Source organism: Ranitomeya imitator, chromosome 3 (genome assembly GCF_032444005.1).
Source record: "Ranitomeya imitator isolate aRanImi1 chromosome 3, aRanImi1.pri, whole genome shotgun sequence".
In the NCBI taxonomy this organism is placed as follows: domain Eukaryota; kingdom Metazoa; phylum Chordata; class Amphibia; order Anura; family Dendrobatidae; genus Ranitomeya; species Ranitomeya imitator.
Window position 1 is genome coordinate 265781324 of NC_091284.1, and position 15985 is coordinate 265797308.

Sequence of the window (15985 nt, forward strand, 5' to 3'; positions counted from 1 at the left end):
TACTGCAACAACCATTGTTTTTATTTCATTAAAATAATTTTAAAAAATGTGTTTGTGTTTTATTTAACCCTTTACTAGTATTGGATTAATAATGGATAGGTGTCATAATTGACGCCTCTCCATTATTAATTAGGCTTAATGTCACCTTACAATAGCAAGGTGGCATTAACCCTTCATTACCCCATATCCCACCGCTACACGGGAATGGGAAGAGAGTGGCCAAGTGCCAGAATAGGCGCATCTTCCAGATGTGCCTTTTCTGGGGTGGCTGGGGGCAGATATTTTTAGCCAGGGGGGGGCCAATAACCGTGGACCCTCTCCAGGCTATTAATATCTGCCCTCAGTCACTGGCTTTACTACTCTGGCGGAGAAAATTGCGCGGGAGCCCACGCCAATTTTTTCCGCCATTTAACCCTTTATTTTAAGAGCTAGAACGGCCAAATTTTGCAGATACACACTACTGACATTAGTAGTGTGGAATCTGCAAAAAAAATGGAGAGAAGACATGGTTTACTGTATGTAAACCATGTCTCAAATCATGTTGGGTTTTAGGAAGGAGAAGGAAAAAGCCGGTAATTGAATTACCGGCTTTCAAGCTGTCTAGCGCTGGAATAAATATTAATATATATACATATATGTGTCTCACTGACATATATATATATATATACCTATTCTATGTGTACACATTTATTCTACCTATTCTACTGTAAGCTGTCAGTGTGATTTTACTGTACACCGCACTGAATTACCGGCTTTTCTCTCTAATATATGTGTCTACTGACACATATATATATATATATATATATATATATATATATATATAAAGACAGTATATATATATATTTTCTTTTCTTTTTGGGACACATGGATCACTTCTATAGCGGTATGTTGGTTTTGCTAGCCTGCGAGAAAACCACGCAGTACGGATGCCATACGGATTACATACGGAGGATGCCATGCGCAAAAAACGCTGACACACCCTGCCTACGGAGGAGCTACGGACCACTTTTTTCGGGACTTTTCAGCGTATTACGGCCGTAATATACGGACCGTATTGTTTTACGCTGTGTGTGACGCCGGCCTAAAAGTTTGAGAATTATGTGACAGTGGTCAGAATTGAAAAAAATGGACCTGTCAGGAAGTTGAAAACAGGCTTCGGGGTGAAGGGGTTAAGGAATCCCAACATTATTTTTGACAATGGTAAATTTAGGTCAATATGTTTTGTGTTTATTTATAAAAAATATCAGAAATTTGAGAAAAATGTTAAAAAATTAGCAATTTTCTAACTTTAAATGATTATCCCTTTAATCCAGATAGTCATAACACAGCAAAACATTAAAAAATAGCATTTCCCTCGTGTCTGATTTACATCAGCACCATTTGTAAAGTGTTCTTTTATTTTGTTAGCATTTTAGGAGGTTTAAAAATGTAGCAGCAATTTTTCATTTTTTCAACAAAATGTACAAAATTTATTTTTTTAGAGACCTATCCAGGTTTGAAGTACCTTTAGAGGTCCCATATATTGGGAAACCCTGCAAAGTGATACCATTTTAAAAACAGCACCCCCTGACATATTTAAAACTGCTGTCAGGTAGTTTATTAATCCTTCAGGTGGTTTTCAGGAATTAATACAAAGTGGAATGACAGAAATGAAAATGTGTATTTTTACCAATAAAATGTTGCTAACTTCTGAACAGTTATAACATTTATTAATAACCATTATATATTAAAATGCTCAAATGAAATACAAAACTCTCAATCATAATAGGGTAATATTGTGAATCACTGATGTAGGTAACAGAAACCACATGCCACACCTAAGATCTACGACTTGAGGTCACAGGTTCACTTGGAGAAAGTATACTATAGATAATTACACATTACTTGTGTAAGAAGCAGCCTACGCGAAACACGCATAGGGGCTGGCGCTGCCACATATACACCACGACTGATATGGGTGAGGTCCAGTCCTATATGTTGATACAGAATTGCACTTTTCATGGTTCCTTAGTGGGACAAGTAATGTGTAACTATCTACAGTATACTTTCTCCAAGTGAACCTGTGACCTCAAGTTGTAGATCTTAGGTGTGGCATGTGGTTTCTGTTACCTACATCCGTGATTCACAATATTACCCTATTATGATTGAGAGTTTTGTATTTCATTTGAGCATTTTAATATATAGTGGTTATTAATAAATGTTGTAACTTTTATACACCTGAAATGGCAGTTTTGTGACTCCTTTTTTTGGATTATATATACTGTTTGGGAGTTTTGTTCTGTCCGTCTGAGAACTTATATGTGGCTCTGATCTAATTATTTACTAACTTCTGAACATGCTACAACAGCCGAAAGACCTTAAGGCCGCTATTTGGTTGTGAATTGCCATAGCAAACATCAGGACCACACAATCATAATCTCTGTGTGCTGATGAGGTTATGTCACGGGGCTACCGCGACAGAGAGGTTCCAGAGAACCACAGCGCTCTGGGCCTCATTCACACACTGTGAACAGAAGCTCTTCTCCTGTATTCTGACCTGGCTGCTTTGTGCCAGCAGTGCAGGAGTTAATCTTGTTGCTGAGTTGCTGTGAGCTGGGTCTCTCAGCTGAAGGTGATTTTGTAATCTCCTCCTCTATATAGACCCAGCCTTGACTTCAGCTATTGTCAGTGACCAGTTCAGCTGCCTTGCTTGGAGGTTGAATGAGCGTAGTGTATTAGGAGCTTGAAAGTTAATTTACAGAGATTGGTGTCTGCTGTTTTGATTGTATGTTAAACCTGTTTTCCATCCTAGTCTTTTCCTGCTCTTTCCTTCTATGTGTTACCTTTGTTGTTGTGTGAGCATTTGGTGAGTTTGAGACTTTTAGATACCTTGTCTGTATACCCTGTTTATTGTTGTATTTATACACTGGTGCAGTCCACCTCCTTTGGGGGGTGAGGGGGCCATTGATAGGGCCTGCACAAGAGACAGGGATACGCTGGCGGCTCAGGCCTCCTAACCATCATAGGTACCCCTGAGATAAGGGAAAGTCAGGGCCCCATTATAGTGGCAGGGACAGGTGCGGGTCCCAGTACGCCATCCTGCCCCTTTATCGCCGTTAACGGCGTGACAGTATCACTGACCTTAAAAATTTTCTTGGTCCAATATGGACCCCATTGCTGCTTTAGCTGGACAATTTCAGCAGCTCAGTATAGAGGTGGCTGACCTCCGCTTGGCGGTTGTACAGCGCACTCCAGTGGCCACTGCAGGGGTTGCTACACCTCCACAAGCTTTGCTAGAGCCTAAAAATGCATTACCTGACAGGTTCTCTGGGGGGCGCAATTCAGGGAGGCCTGTAATTTGTATTTTAGGTTGCGTCCTCACACTTCAGGTTCAGAGGAGCAGAGGGTTGGAATTGTAGTATCGCTCCTACAAGGTGACCCTCAGGCCTGGGCTTTTTCCCTTTCCGGTGACGCTTTGCCGTTACGGACTGTGGAGGAGTTTTTTCAAGCCTTAGGTCAAGTGTATGATGATCCTGACCGCGTCTCCCTCGCTGAGTCCACAATACGCCATCTTACACAGGGAGACCGGCCAGTAGAGTAGTACTGCTCTGAGTTTCGGAGATGGGCTACTGGCACATTGTGGAATGACCCTGCACTCCGTAGTCAATTTTATCAAGGCCTATCTGATAAAATAAAAGATGCATTCGCCCTACAGGAGACACCAACCACACTGGAGGCAGCTATGTCTCTTGCGATCCGCGTGGACCGCCACCTGCGTCAGAGACTTAATGAATCACCGCTATTCAAGGGTAATTCAGATTTGGACTCACCAGAATCTGAGTCTCTAGGAGAACCTATGCAGTTGGGTGGCGCATCTCGTTTTAAGGGGGCTGCAGTAGTACGGTGTAAGGAAGGTGCATTTTTTTTTTGTGGCACAAGGGGTCATCATGTGAATGTGTGTCCTTCTAAAAAAACAACCGCCGGAAAACTAATGAGCCCGGGTTGCGGGGTGGTTGGCAACTCGGGTGTACTAGTTTCCTCCTTAGGTAAACCACAATTTTTCCTACCAGCCGAGATTCATCTTGGTGAAAGTAGGCTCAATATCTCTGCCTTTCTAGACTCTGGGGCAGGGTTTAATTTAATTGATGCTGGGTTTGTTCAGGCACATGGGCTTAAGACCCAAGAGTTGTCTACACCCATACCTATAATCGCTATTGACTCTGCACCTTTGAGCCAGGGGACTTTCACTCAGATCGTCCATGGGGTGAGTCTAGAAATAGGGGCGTTGCACTCTGAGTCAATAGATGGTTATGTGTTGGGGGATTGCCATCGCCTGTTGTACTCGGTTTACCATGGCTCACATTAAACCCGGTGTTAGACTGGCAGACTCAGGAGATTACTAGGTGGAGTGAGTTTTGCGAGGAACATTGCCTGGGCACTCGGTTGAGTTCTCAGGTTCTGCCAGTTCATCTCTGATTTTGAGGATGTATTCTCTGAGGAGGGGAGTCAGGAGCTACCTCCACATCGCCCTTATGATTGCGCCATACGTCTCATTCCTGGTGCTAAATTGCCTAAGAGTAGGCTATACAACATCTCTACCCCAGAGAGACAGGCCATGAAAGACTATATCACAGAGAGTCTGGCCAAGGGTCATATCAGACCCTCGTCATCACCCATTGCAGCTAGGTTCTTCTTTGTAAAGAAGAAGGATGGGGGTTTGCGCCCATGCTTAGACTTCCGTGAACTGAATCAGATTACGGTCAGGGATTCTATCCCGCTCCCTCTTATTCCGGACCTCTTTAATCAAATTGTGGGGGCTAATTGGTTCTCCAAATTAGACCTCAGGGGGGCTTATAATCTCATTCGGATGAAGGAGGGAGATGAATGGAAAACGGCATTTAATACTCCAGAGGGACATTACGAGAACCTGGTCATGCCTTTTGGGTTGTGTGGTACTCCTGCGGTGTTCCAACGCTTTGTCAATTATATACTTAGTCATCTGATAGGTAGGTTTGTGGTGGTATATTTCGATGACATCTTAATTTATTCCCCTGACCTCGAGTCCCATCAGGTTCATATAAGGCAGGTACTCAGGGACAATAAACTATTTGCCAAACTTGAGAAATGCATGTTCGCGGTCAAAGAGATTCTGTTCTTGGGTTATTTCTTATCTTCCACAGGATTTTGTATGGATCCGGCTAAGGTCAATGCTGTCCTGGAGTGGGAGTGTCCTGATGACCTTAAAGCCTTACAGAGGTTTTTAGGTTTTGCAAACTACTATCGCAAATTTATTAAAGAATTTTCAGTAGTAGCCAAACCTTTAAAAGATATGACAAAGAGAGGCACAGACTTGTCTGCCTGGTCCAGTACGGCCTGCCAGGCTTTTGAGACTTTGAAGAAGTGTTTTTCCACTGCACCCATACATATACAGCCTGACATCACGCAGCCATTTGTGGTAGAGGTGGATGGCTCTGAGGTGGGGGTGGGAGCTGTATTGTCACAGGGGATTTCTCCGAGTAAGTGGCGTCCATGTGCATTTTTCTCGAAAAAATTATCTCCTACCGAGAGGAATTATGATATTGGTAACAGGGAGCTGTTGGTAATTAAATGGGCATTTGAAGAATGGCGCCATTTTTTGGAGGGAGCACTTCACCCAGTCATGGTGATCACAGATCACAAAAATCTGTTGTATTTAAAATCTGGGAAGCGTCTCACACCTATGCAAGCTAGGTGGTCTCTGTTCTTCGCCAGGTTCAATTTCTACATTACGTATAGGCCGGGAAGCAAAAATGTCAAGGCCGATAAGTTATCCCTTTGTTTTCCAGGGGGTGGGGAAAACTGTGAGCCAGGTCCTATACTGCAGAAGGGTGTAATTGTCACTGCAATTAATTCAGATCTGGAGAGAGAGGTGGTAGAGGTGCAGGGGGACGCCCCAGCAGCCTGTCCTTTAGCCCTGCGAAGGGGCATCCAATGAAAGGTGATGGTGCGTGGTGCAAGACGCGAGGAATAACGAGGACGCAGGGTTGCAGTCTCTTTACCTTTTTACTGAAGGCTTCGGGGTCCGGAATCCAGAGCACTGCTAACAGGGCTGGCTGAGACCGGCCAGTCCGAAGGCACATCCAGAGTTCCCTTTTCAGGTGGAAATCAGTGCCTACCTCCTAGCGCCTGTGTGTTGTAGTATTTCCCTGCTGAGCACCACGGGATATTCCTCACAACTGTCGTGTCTGTTGTCGATGTTTTCTCTCTCTCCGTCCCCCAGATGACATGGCTAGGACGCACCCGTATGACGGGTAGGCCTGGAGTTATTCTGGGACCCTAGAGACGCCCCTCTCCCACAATTGCCTCCTATATCTGTTTAGGTGATTTAGGTGAGACAGCCAACCTATAATTAACTGTCCTGCCGCTGTTCGAAGTAATACGTAGTCTGTTACTTCCTCGGTGCTCCGGCCACCGGCTACGCGCCTCAGAAGGATGTTGCCACGGTCTTAGGGGCACGACTCCTTCTGGTTCTATCTCCTTCGTGCCATGATCTCGCTTGTCACTTCTCCACAATATACTTCGCTTCGTGTCCTTTCTTGAGATGCCGCCGCAAGGTAGTGCCGGCGCGGCTCCGTAACGTTCTGTCCTTTTTCTAGGCCGCTGTCAGGATCCCACCCCTGACAGGTCCTCTCCCGAACTGCTTTCTGCCTAACTTCCTGTCCAACCCCCTTTTTTTACCAGGGTGTGAGGAGAGGCCTAATAGATAGAACCACCCCCCCCTGGTGGCCGGAGTGTGAAGTGTAGTGTGTGACTGTGATACCTGGTCAGGTGAACTCCTTTAGTGCCATCAGACATAACATCACTCCCCTTAGTGGCAGAGCGACATTACTGCAACGACCAGGACTCTGGGGCGCTGCATAAGAATGCGGCTGATCGGAGACGTGTGGAAGGTCCGGACCTGTGTGTGGGTGATTGGGTTTGGTTGTCCTCGAAAAATATTAAGCTGAGAGTTCCCTCGTAGAAATTGGGCCCTAGGTTCATTTGCCCTTATAGGACTGTGGCCGTCGTGAATTCAGTTGCTTTTCGGCTGGCATTGCCTCAGTCATTTAAGATCCATAATGTTTTTCATCGCTCCTTACTTCAAGAAGGTTGTGGCATCATCCAATCCGTCCTGTTCACCTCCATCTCCGGTCCTTGTTGATGGAAATCTCAAGTTCCAGATTTCCAGGATTGGAATTCTCCTTTAGTTCGTAGGTCTCTACAATATCTGGTACACTGGAGAGGGTACGGTCCCGAGGAGAGGACGTGGGTACCTGCTGCCGATGTCCATGCGGTTAGGTTGGTTCGGGCATTTCATACAGCTCATCCTGAGAAACCTGGTCCTGAGGTTCCGGAGGTCCCTCTTAGAAGGGGGGGTACTGTCACAGGGCTACCTCGACAGAGAGGTTCCAGAGAACCACAGCGCTCTGGGCCCCGTTCACACACTGTGAACAGATCTTTTCTCCTGTATTCTGACCTGGCTGCTTTGTGCCAGCAGTGTAGGAGTTAAGATTGCCTTGTGCAGGCGTGTACTATGGAGGACAGAGAATGAACTTCAATCCAATATTGCAGCCAGCATGCAGCCAGCGGGTAAGGAAAGGGTGAATCAAACACCCGAAAACCTCGCCCCTATGGCTGAAGATTGTTCCCTCCAAATTCAGGTGACAGTGTCCCTTTAAAAGGAAGACTTTTTTTTTCGCTCTTGGAGTAACAAGCTTAATTTCTGGATGCTGCTTTTCATGCAGACTAATTTTTTAAACATTGTCATGTATAGGACAAACTCTTCTTTTATGTGGTGTAATACCCCAAAACATTTCTATATTCATAGTACTGAGAACAGCCCTAAGGAGGACAACTGTACTTTTCAGAAGAAAAATATTTTAAATCTTCCTCCACAGAAATATAAATAATTTCTTCTTTCTCATCTGAAAAGGTTTATAGGATAGGACCTTTAAAAGGTCACCTGATGCATAAGCTGAGTGTTGGTGAACCAGTTTCTTTCTGGAGACCAGCCTAACAAGAGCAGCTCTCTGGTGTCAGCCATGTCTGGCGATTGGAGTCCAGTTGCTGCTGTTATCTGCAGTGTGGATGTCATGGAGTTACCGTGACAGAGCAGTGCCAGAAAATCGCAGCGTCTGATGGCTCCAGCTTCGCCGCTGAGAAGAAACACTTCTCCGGTGTATTAAATGTGTTTGTTTTTTCAGCAGGACAGGGGTTAATCAGCCATGTGGAAATCCCTGCATTCAGCTGTGCTCAGTTAGCCACTCCTCTTTCCTATAAAAGCTAGGCTACTGGCCAGGTCCTTGTCTGAGTTGGCACTTGCTACATAGACCTGGAGTGAGAGGAGCTGGTGTGGATAAGGAGAGCAAGAGGAGTTTATTATGACACTGTTGCTTGGTTTGTACGCTTGGAAATTCCTCATCCTTACCTGCCTGATTTTCTTCCCCCATCCTTCACACCCTGGTGAATACCTCTGTTATTTGTGAGAGTATATTTTTGTGCGTGGAATTTTCTGTTACCCTTGTCCTTGTTCCCCCGTTTGTCGGGTTGATGTACTGTAATAGGGTGCAGGGTTGCGTATGTCACCACGGAACAGACAGACCAGCTGTTGAGGGGAATTTATTAACAGGAGTAAGATTCTCCTCGCAGGGAGTAAACAGGGGGTTAATAGAGGTAAATTAAACAGTTAAGCGAGAACAAAAGGGTTAACGAGTGTTCTTGTGACTTATCAGTCCAGGGAGGTCCTGACTGGAGGGTCCTAATTCCAGCGTGGGTACAGTCACCAGCAGAGTCCGCTTTCATGTACTCACAAGATGCAGTCTTTAGCTTTTACAGCACAGCCAGGAATCAGGGGCTCCACACTGTTAAGTCTCTCACCAAAGAATCACAGTCTCTGTACTGATACTGCGGAGACCAGGGAATATAAGTCTCTTCTCTGTTTCCCGGAAACTCAGGGGTTAAGTCTCTGCAGCCTGTTCTTCTCAAAGTGAAACTGAAACTGGGAAGTAGCACAGTCTCATCAGTCACTGCCGCAGGAGTCTCTATAAGCCTGGCAGCTTCTCTGTAGTAATGTCACACACACACTGGGCAGTTACTTATCACACTCAGGGATCTTTGCTTGTCACTGCGGTCACCAGGGCTGCGGTCACCAGGGCTGCGTTCACCAGGGCTGCACTAGAGTCACTGTCAGGGGAAGAGTCTTCTCAGATTATAGAGGCTTCCAAGTCCCCACTCTCACTCCAGCCTTAGTGCCCTCACGGGGAGCACTCTGTCATGGGGGGCGCGATGCTGCAGCCTGCCCTCTCTCTGTGCAGCTGTCCCCTCTCTGTGCAGCTGTCCCCTCTCTCTGGTGCGCTCTGCTCTCCCGCACTTTTCTGACCACACCTCCGTCTCTTCCTCCCTGCCCCCGGCGTCACATGGTCCCTAGTGTCCAGAGCACAAAGTCTTCCCCCCGACAACCCAGCTGTCTGACTAAGTGGTTCCAGGTAAGGAGCAGGGACAGCAACCTCCTTACATTCCCCCTCTCTTAAAGCTCGCCATTCCACAGGCGAGGACTCTTTGTGCTTCTCTTTGTTCTTTTGAGGGGAGTCAGATACCTGCGATTCTCGCATCTCCTTCTGCCTTTCTTCTTGTACATACTCCCAAACTAAATGGTTTAGGAGCTGCTCATCAGTCAGGTTGAGATATGCTTTCTCTGCTTCATCAACAACTGCTGACCTCTTCTTCTTTTTCTTCTTCTTCTTAGCCTTGCCAGTAGCCGGTGTTTGCGTAGGGGCTTCCTGCTCGGGTTCCTCAGTCTGGGGGCTCAGTACAAGCAATTCTTCTCCATAGCTCTCTTTCTCAGGAGCATTCCCATCAAAACTTGAGTCACATGAATTAAGACCATGCAGGCCGGAGTCTTTGTCATCTGCGCCGGGCTCTGCGGGCATCAATTCCCAGGGCTTCTCAGCCACATGCCCTGTCTCACACAGCTGTTCCATTTCTCCTTTCCGATCAGGAACTGGTGAGCTGACAGCCAGCACATTCTTCACCTCAGGGGACGACATCAGTGGCTCCTCCTTCTCATCGGCTAGGACCTTGAAAACTAGTGTCGCAGGAACACCTGGCACTTTCTCTCCTTCTTCAGGAACTCGTGCTGGGCAAGGTAGTAAAGCACGTCGGTAGTCTTCTCGAGTGAACGTCCCTTCCTTTCTTCCGGGCTGAGTTTCACAAGCAGAGCCTTCAGACGCAGGCTGGAGATCCACCAGGCTCACCTTCATGCCTTGGGACAGCGCAGTCATTCCACCGGAGATGCTTGACACCTTCTCCACCTCCCCTTGGCGTCCGACATTGTGGTACTGCCTTGCCTTAGGTGGAACTCTTCTCTTCCGGCCGTACCACTCTCTCCAGGGGCGACGTTCCCTCCAGTTAGCAAGTCCCTCAGAGAGGTGAGCAGATCTCTGCCACCGCTCTTCTCGGGTAGGGCAATTTCTGGACATGTGTCCCACCTTTCTGCACGACCAGCACTCACGTCTACATCTGTCTGGAGGGCGCTTCAGTCTGGATCGTCGACCTCGGCGGGGGACATCTCTCATCTGCGGTTGCTCTTCACCCCAGGATACGGAGTTAGGCCATGTTCACACAGTGCGTTTTTTACTGCGGAACCGCAGCGTTTTTGCCGCTGCAGTTCCGCAGCTGTTTTCCATGCAGGGTACAGTACAATGTACCCTATGGAAAACAGGAACCGCTGTGCACATGTTCCTGAATTTCAAAAAAAAAGCCGCGCTGAATAGCTGCGGGAAAAAAGAAGTACCATGTCACTTCTTTTTTCGGAGCCGCAGCGGTTCTGCACCCATAGACCTCCATTGTGAGGTCAAACCCGCAGTAAAACCCGCAGATCAAAAATATATCTGCGGGTTTTATTGCGGTTTGTGGTGCCGAACCGCTGCAGCAGGAAGTGCGGGGAAGCGGGCGGAAGTGCGTGGGCGGAGTGTGGCTGCCCCGATCCCACCCCCCCATGCCCACCTCCCGTGCTCCGATGCCCCTCCCCCGTGCTCCGATGCCCCCCCGTGCTCCGATGCCCCCCCGTGCCCTAATCTCCCCCCCTTATACTTACCCGGCCTCCCGATGTCCGTCCGGCCGTCTTCTCCCTGGGCGCCGCCATCTTGCAAAATGGCGGGCGCATGCGCAGTGCGCCCGCCGAATCTGCCGGCCGGCAGATTCGTTCCAAAGTGCATTTTGATCACTGAGATATAACCTATCTCAGTGATCAAAATAAAAAAAATAGTAAGTGACACCCCCCCCCCTTTGTCACCCCCATAGGTAGGGACAATAAAAAAATTAAGAATTTTTTTTTTTTTTCCACTAAGGTTAGAATAGGGTTAGGGTTAGGGGTAGGGTTAGGGGTAGGGTTAGGGGTAGGGTTAGGGGTAGGGGTAGGGTTAGGGGTAGGGTTAGGGGTAGGGTTATGGTTAGGGGTAGGGTTAGGGTATTTTCAGCCATTTTAACCCTAAAAAACTTCTTAGAAAACACACAGACTCTGCATAGAAAACTGCATAAAAAAAGGATCAAAAAACGCATCAAAAAACGCACCAAAAAAGCACAAAAAAAGGACCAAAAAAAGGACCTGCGTTTTCTGCCAAGAGCTGCGGTTTCAGTCCTGAAAAAAAAAAGGATGGAAATCAGGAACGTATGAACATACACTTACACTCTGGGGCCACCACCGAAGCATTCTTCATGCTGCGCACCTCTCCTCGATTTCTTTCTGGCGGCTTCCTCATGTTACCTCGGGGTATGCCGCTGGTCTCCAAAACGGCAGTAAGGGCTTTCCCCAGACTCTCAATCTCCTCCCAGATTCTTCTTATCTTCAGTTGGGAATCTCGGGTCCACATCGCCTCCTCTTCATTTTGACTGTGTGCTCCGCAGTTGTAGCATCTAGGCAGTCTTCTTCGCCGAGCAGCACTAGTCTCACTGTGGGGGCCGGTCTCTCGTTCTCGCACCGGAGGGCTGTACTCTGCAGCAGGGGTCTTCTTATATTCAGCTACTACTACGGTACACAGTAGCGCCCCTCTTTCCCGGGTGGGGGAGGGGGACAGACGCATGGCTGCAGCTAGGAGACAGTGCAAGGGCGGAGGCTCCGGCATCCTCACCTTCTGAGGTATCCCGGGGAACAGGGCGAGATAGGGTGCCCCCTAGTGCTAGGGCCAGGAAAGTGTGCTCCTGGTCCCAGTTTACTCATCAGTCCTATCGTGTCAGTGAAGCTTAGCAACGGTGTTCATAAGCTAGGTGTGGTGTTTTTTAACCTTGCCCCTTTGGTGTTTGTCACTTCCCCCTGTGTGTATTATCTGCAGAGGTGAGGCTAGTGCTCCTTGCTGGCGAGTGCACTAGCCAGGACAGTAATAGGTGACTACTAGGGACGAAGTATCCTGACAGTGGTGGAAGGAAGGACCCACATAGGGAGTTAGGTGAGTGCAGGGATAGGCTCAAGTTTGAGCTCAGGTGGTGACCATCCCCCATTCCCTACGGGTAGGGCCTTCCTCTCACCTTTTCCATCCCGTTGTTTGTAAGTTGTGCCATCCATTGACCGACCACCCTTTGGGTCAGGTGATAACGTGAAAGTGCCCTAAAATTACAACAAAAATGTAAATAAGAATTTCTGCAAAACATTTACTGCAATTACCGTATCTTTCTACATGTAGATTATGATGTTGAGTAAAGCATCAAAACTTTCAACCAAGTCCTTTTTACTTAATTTAATTTTTTTTTCTTTTTCAAGAATTTAGTTTTCCTGCATAATATTTGACATTCCATCGACTTGTGTCATTTTTTTTTCTCCTGTCAGTTTTTTCCAATATCATTGCAACATACTCTGCCCACTTTTTGTCACAATCCATGTCTGGATCTGTGGCAGATCTGGTTTCCCTCAGATTCAAACCTTTTTTCCTTTTCTGGTCATTGGGGGTTAATGCAGTTTTCTCCCCCTGGTGGCCGCTGGTGTTATTGCATTGCATTGCTGCTGGGTCAGCTGATGTTTGTGACCACTCCCACCATCCTTTATAAGGTCACCTAGTGCATCAGCTGACTGTTGGTTATACAGTTCCTTTCAGGAGACCAACCTTACAGTAGCTGCTCCCTGGTGTCAGCCAAGTCTGGTGTTTGGAGCTCAGTTGCTGTACTATCTTTGTTGTGGAGTTTGCAGCAGCGTGCACAAACATACTCTGCCCACTTTTTGTCACGATCCATGTTTGGATCTGTGGCAGATCTGGTTTCCCTCAGATTTAAACCTTTTTTCCTTTTCTAATCATTGGGGGTTAATGCAGTTTTCTCCCCCCGGTGGCCACTGGTGTTATTGCATTGTATTGCTGCTGGGTCAGCTGATGTTTGTGACCACTCCCACCATCCTTTATAAGGTCACCTGGTGCATCAGCTGACTGTTGGTTATACAGTTCCTTTCAGGAGTCCAGCCTTGCAGTAGCAGCTCCCTGGTGTCAGCCAAGTCTAGTGTTTGGAGCTCAGTTGCTGTACTATCTTTGTTGTGGAGTTTGCAGCGGCGTGCACAAGCTAAGTTCTGAGTTTTGTTATTTTGTAGTTTGTGCATTCACCTTTTGGTATCGTGTTCCCCTCACTCTTATATTGTTTATTTGCTTTGTGATGCTGTTTACACTGTTCACCCCCTGGGGTGGGGGTTGGGGGGTTTAGTACAGGGTTTAACAGGAGAAAGGGACAGGTCAGTGACTTAAGCCTCCGTACCTTCAAGGGTACCCCCAAGTTAAGGAAAGACAGGGCTTCCCCTAGCCTGAGGGGCAGTTCAGGGGCCCAGATTCCTAATCTCCAGTCTTCCTATTTTTGTCTCGTGACACTTTTACTTCAAGGGGATGTCCAACTGTGGAGACATTTGCTTTTTATAGCCTCCGAGTTGCATTGTCTATTGCTCTTTGCAAAATTAGTTAAATGAGAATCAATCAGTGATCTGATTCTGACAGTCTAATGGGAGAGTTTCTAACTTTTATAATAGTCTTTTTATGATCTCCTCTCTGTTGATTTATGAACATAAACCACACCAAGGTTGAATGTGTGCAGGGGTTTGACAGGGAGGTATGCCAGAAACAGTCATGAAGGCAAAAGAAGACAAAAAGTGTAAAATGTGTATTGTGACATGTGGTCTTATTGCATTTTTATAGTGATGTAAAATTGCATAGAATGTTATAGGCACTGATTTATTCGGGTATTGTGATGTAATGTACAATGTGAGTAATGTTTAGGGTATAGGGAAAGTATGGAATTAGATTTGACATATCAATTAATATAGGGCTTAGACGGTAGGCCAGTTAGGAAGATAAGTAGTGGTGGGTCTATTACTGGGTAAGATACATGCTAATTATGCAAATTGTCTCTTCAGAGAGAAAGAGAGCTAGAACTCTAGTGCCACCTACTGGAAGGTAGCAATCCTACAAGTCAATGTTGACCCTTTAACAAGCCTTGCCACATGACTTAGGATAATAGCCAAAGCAGAATCTCAATTTGAAGACACTGTGTTTCGGGGTACAGCCCCTCATCAGTGCAAAGCGGATATCTGGTTTGGCTGTGTGAGAGGCATCAGATGGTTATCCAAGAAGTATCGTTTCTCCTTGCGGAGATCGACATGCCAAGCATGCCGAGATGAGATGATTTAAAGCCACAATGCTCCTCTGGGTAATATGCTAATTATGCAAACTGTATCTTCACAGAGGAAGAGAGCTAGAACTCTAGTGCCACCTATTACAAGGTAGCAATCCTACAAGTCAATGTTGACCCTTTAACGAGCCTTGTCACATGACTTAAGAGAAATGATACTTCTTGGATAACGGTCTGACGTCTCTCACACAGCCAAATGGGATGGGGAAAGGTCAAACAAAAATAGAAAGAATTTTGTGATATTAGTTAGACAATATTCTAGAGAGAAAAGGGGAAAGTTCAAAGGCAGTGGGCTGGAGGCACGAGAAGTACCTGCTGATGGAATGGGATCATACAAAACTCCCTGCAGACATTCATGCAACGTCTAGAGCCTAGTGCTCGAGTCAGTGGCTATGGAAAGCGCTGACAACCCTTCCATACAGTGGAAGTTGGACGTGGAATCGTGTGAGGGAAATGTGGCAGATTTTGTGAGTACTGCCGAGCCAGACGGAAAATCACTGGGGCTAAAGGAGCTAGAAAACATAGGGATAATTCAGGATGAACAAACTGAGAACATGAAAATGTACTGTGCTAAGCACCTAAGCAGAGGAAAAGGTTGTGCCCAATACTGCATGTTGTCAGCTATGGAACTTGGACTATTAAGTAAAGTTGAATTGGTTCATTTGAACCAGGTGTCCTCTAAATTATGTGCGGCTGTTCCTAGATCCGTAAGTGGAGCGCCCCAAGACGCAGGGCCGCGGGTTACTCAGTACCAGTCCTTTCTGGCTCAGTTCTGGGGTTGTCACGGTGGCTGGGCCCGGTCCGTGACCCTGCTAAGGGGTGTCCAATAAAAGGTGATACAAGTCTGTTAAGGTTTCGTGACGCCACCTGTGGTATTCGGTCAGGGTGACCGACGCTGCTTGGGGTCCACTGGGGTGATGTGATGGCAGTTAGGTGGTATACCTTCCCACAGGTGAAGTATATCCCCAGGGCTTCCCAGTAGTGTAGGTGTGACGATGGTGTTAGGTGCAGTCAATAACGAGGACACAGGGTTGCAGTCACTTTACCTCTTTACTGGTGACTTCAGGATCCTCAATCCAGAGCACTGTTAACAGGGCTGTCTGAGACCGGCCGCTCCGAAGGCACATCCAAAGTTCCCTTTGCAGGTGGAAATCGTTGCCTACCACTAGCGCCTGTGTGTTGTAGAGCTTCCCTGCTGAGCATTCGGGATAGTCCTCACAACTTCTGTTCTTGTTCTTTCTAGTTCTTTCTCGTTCTTTCTATTCTCCGTCCCCCAGGTTTGTTATGGCTAGGCCGCACCCGTTTGATGGGTAGGCTCGGAGCTCTTCCGGGACCC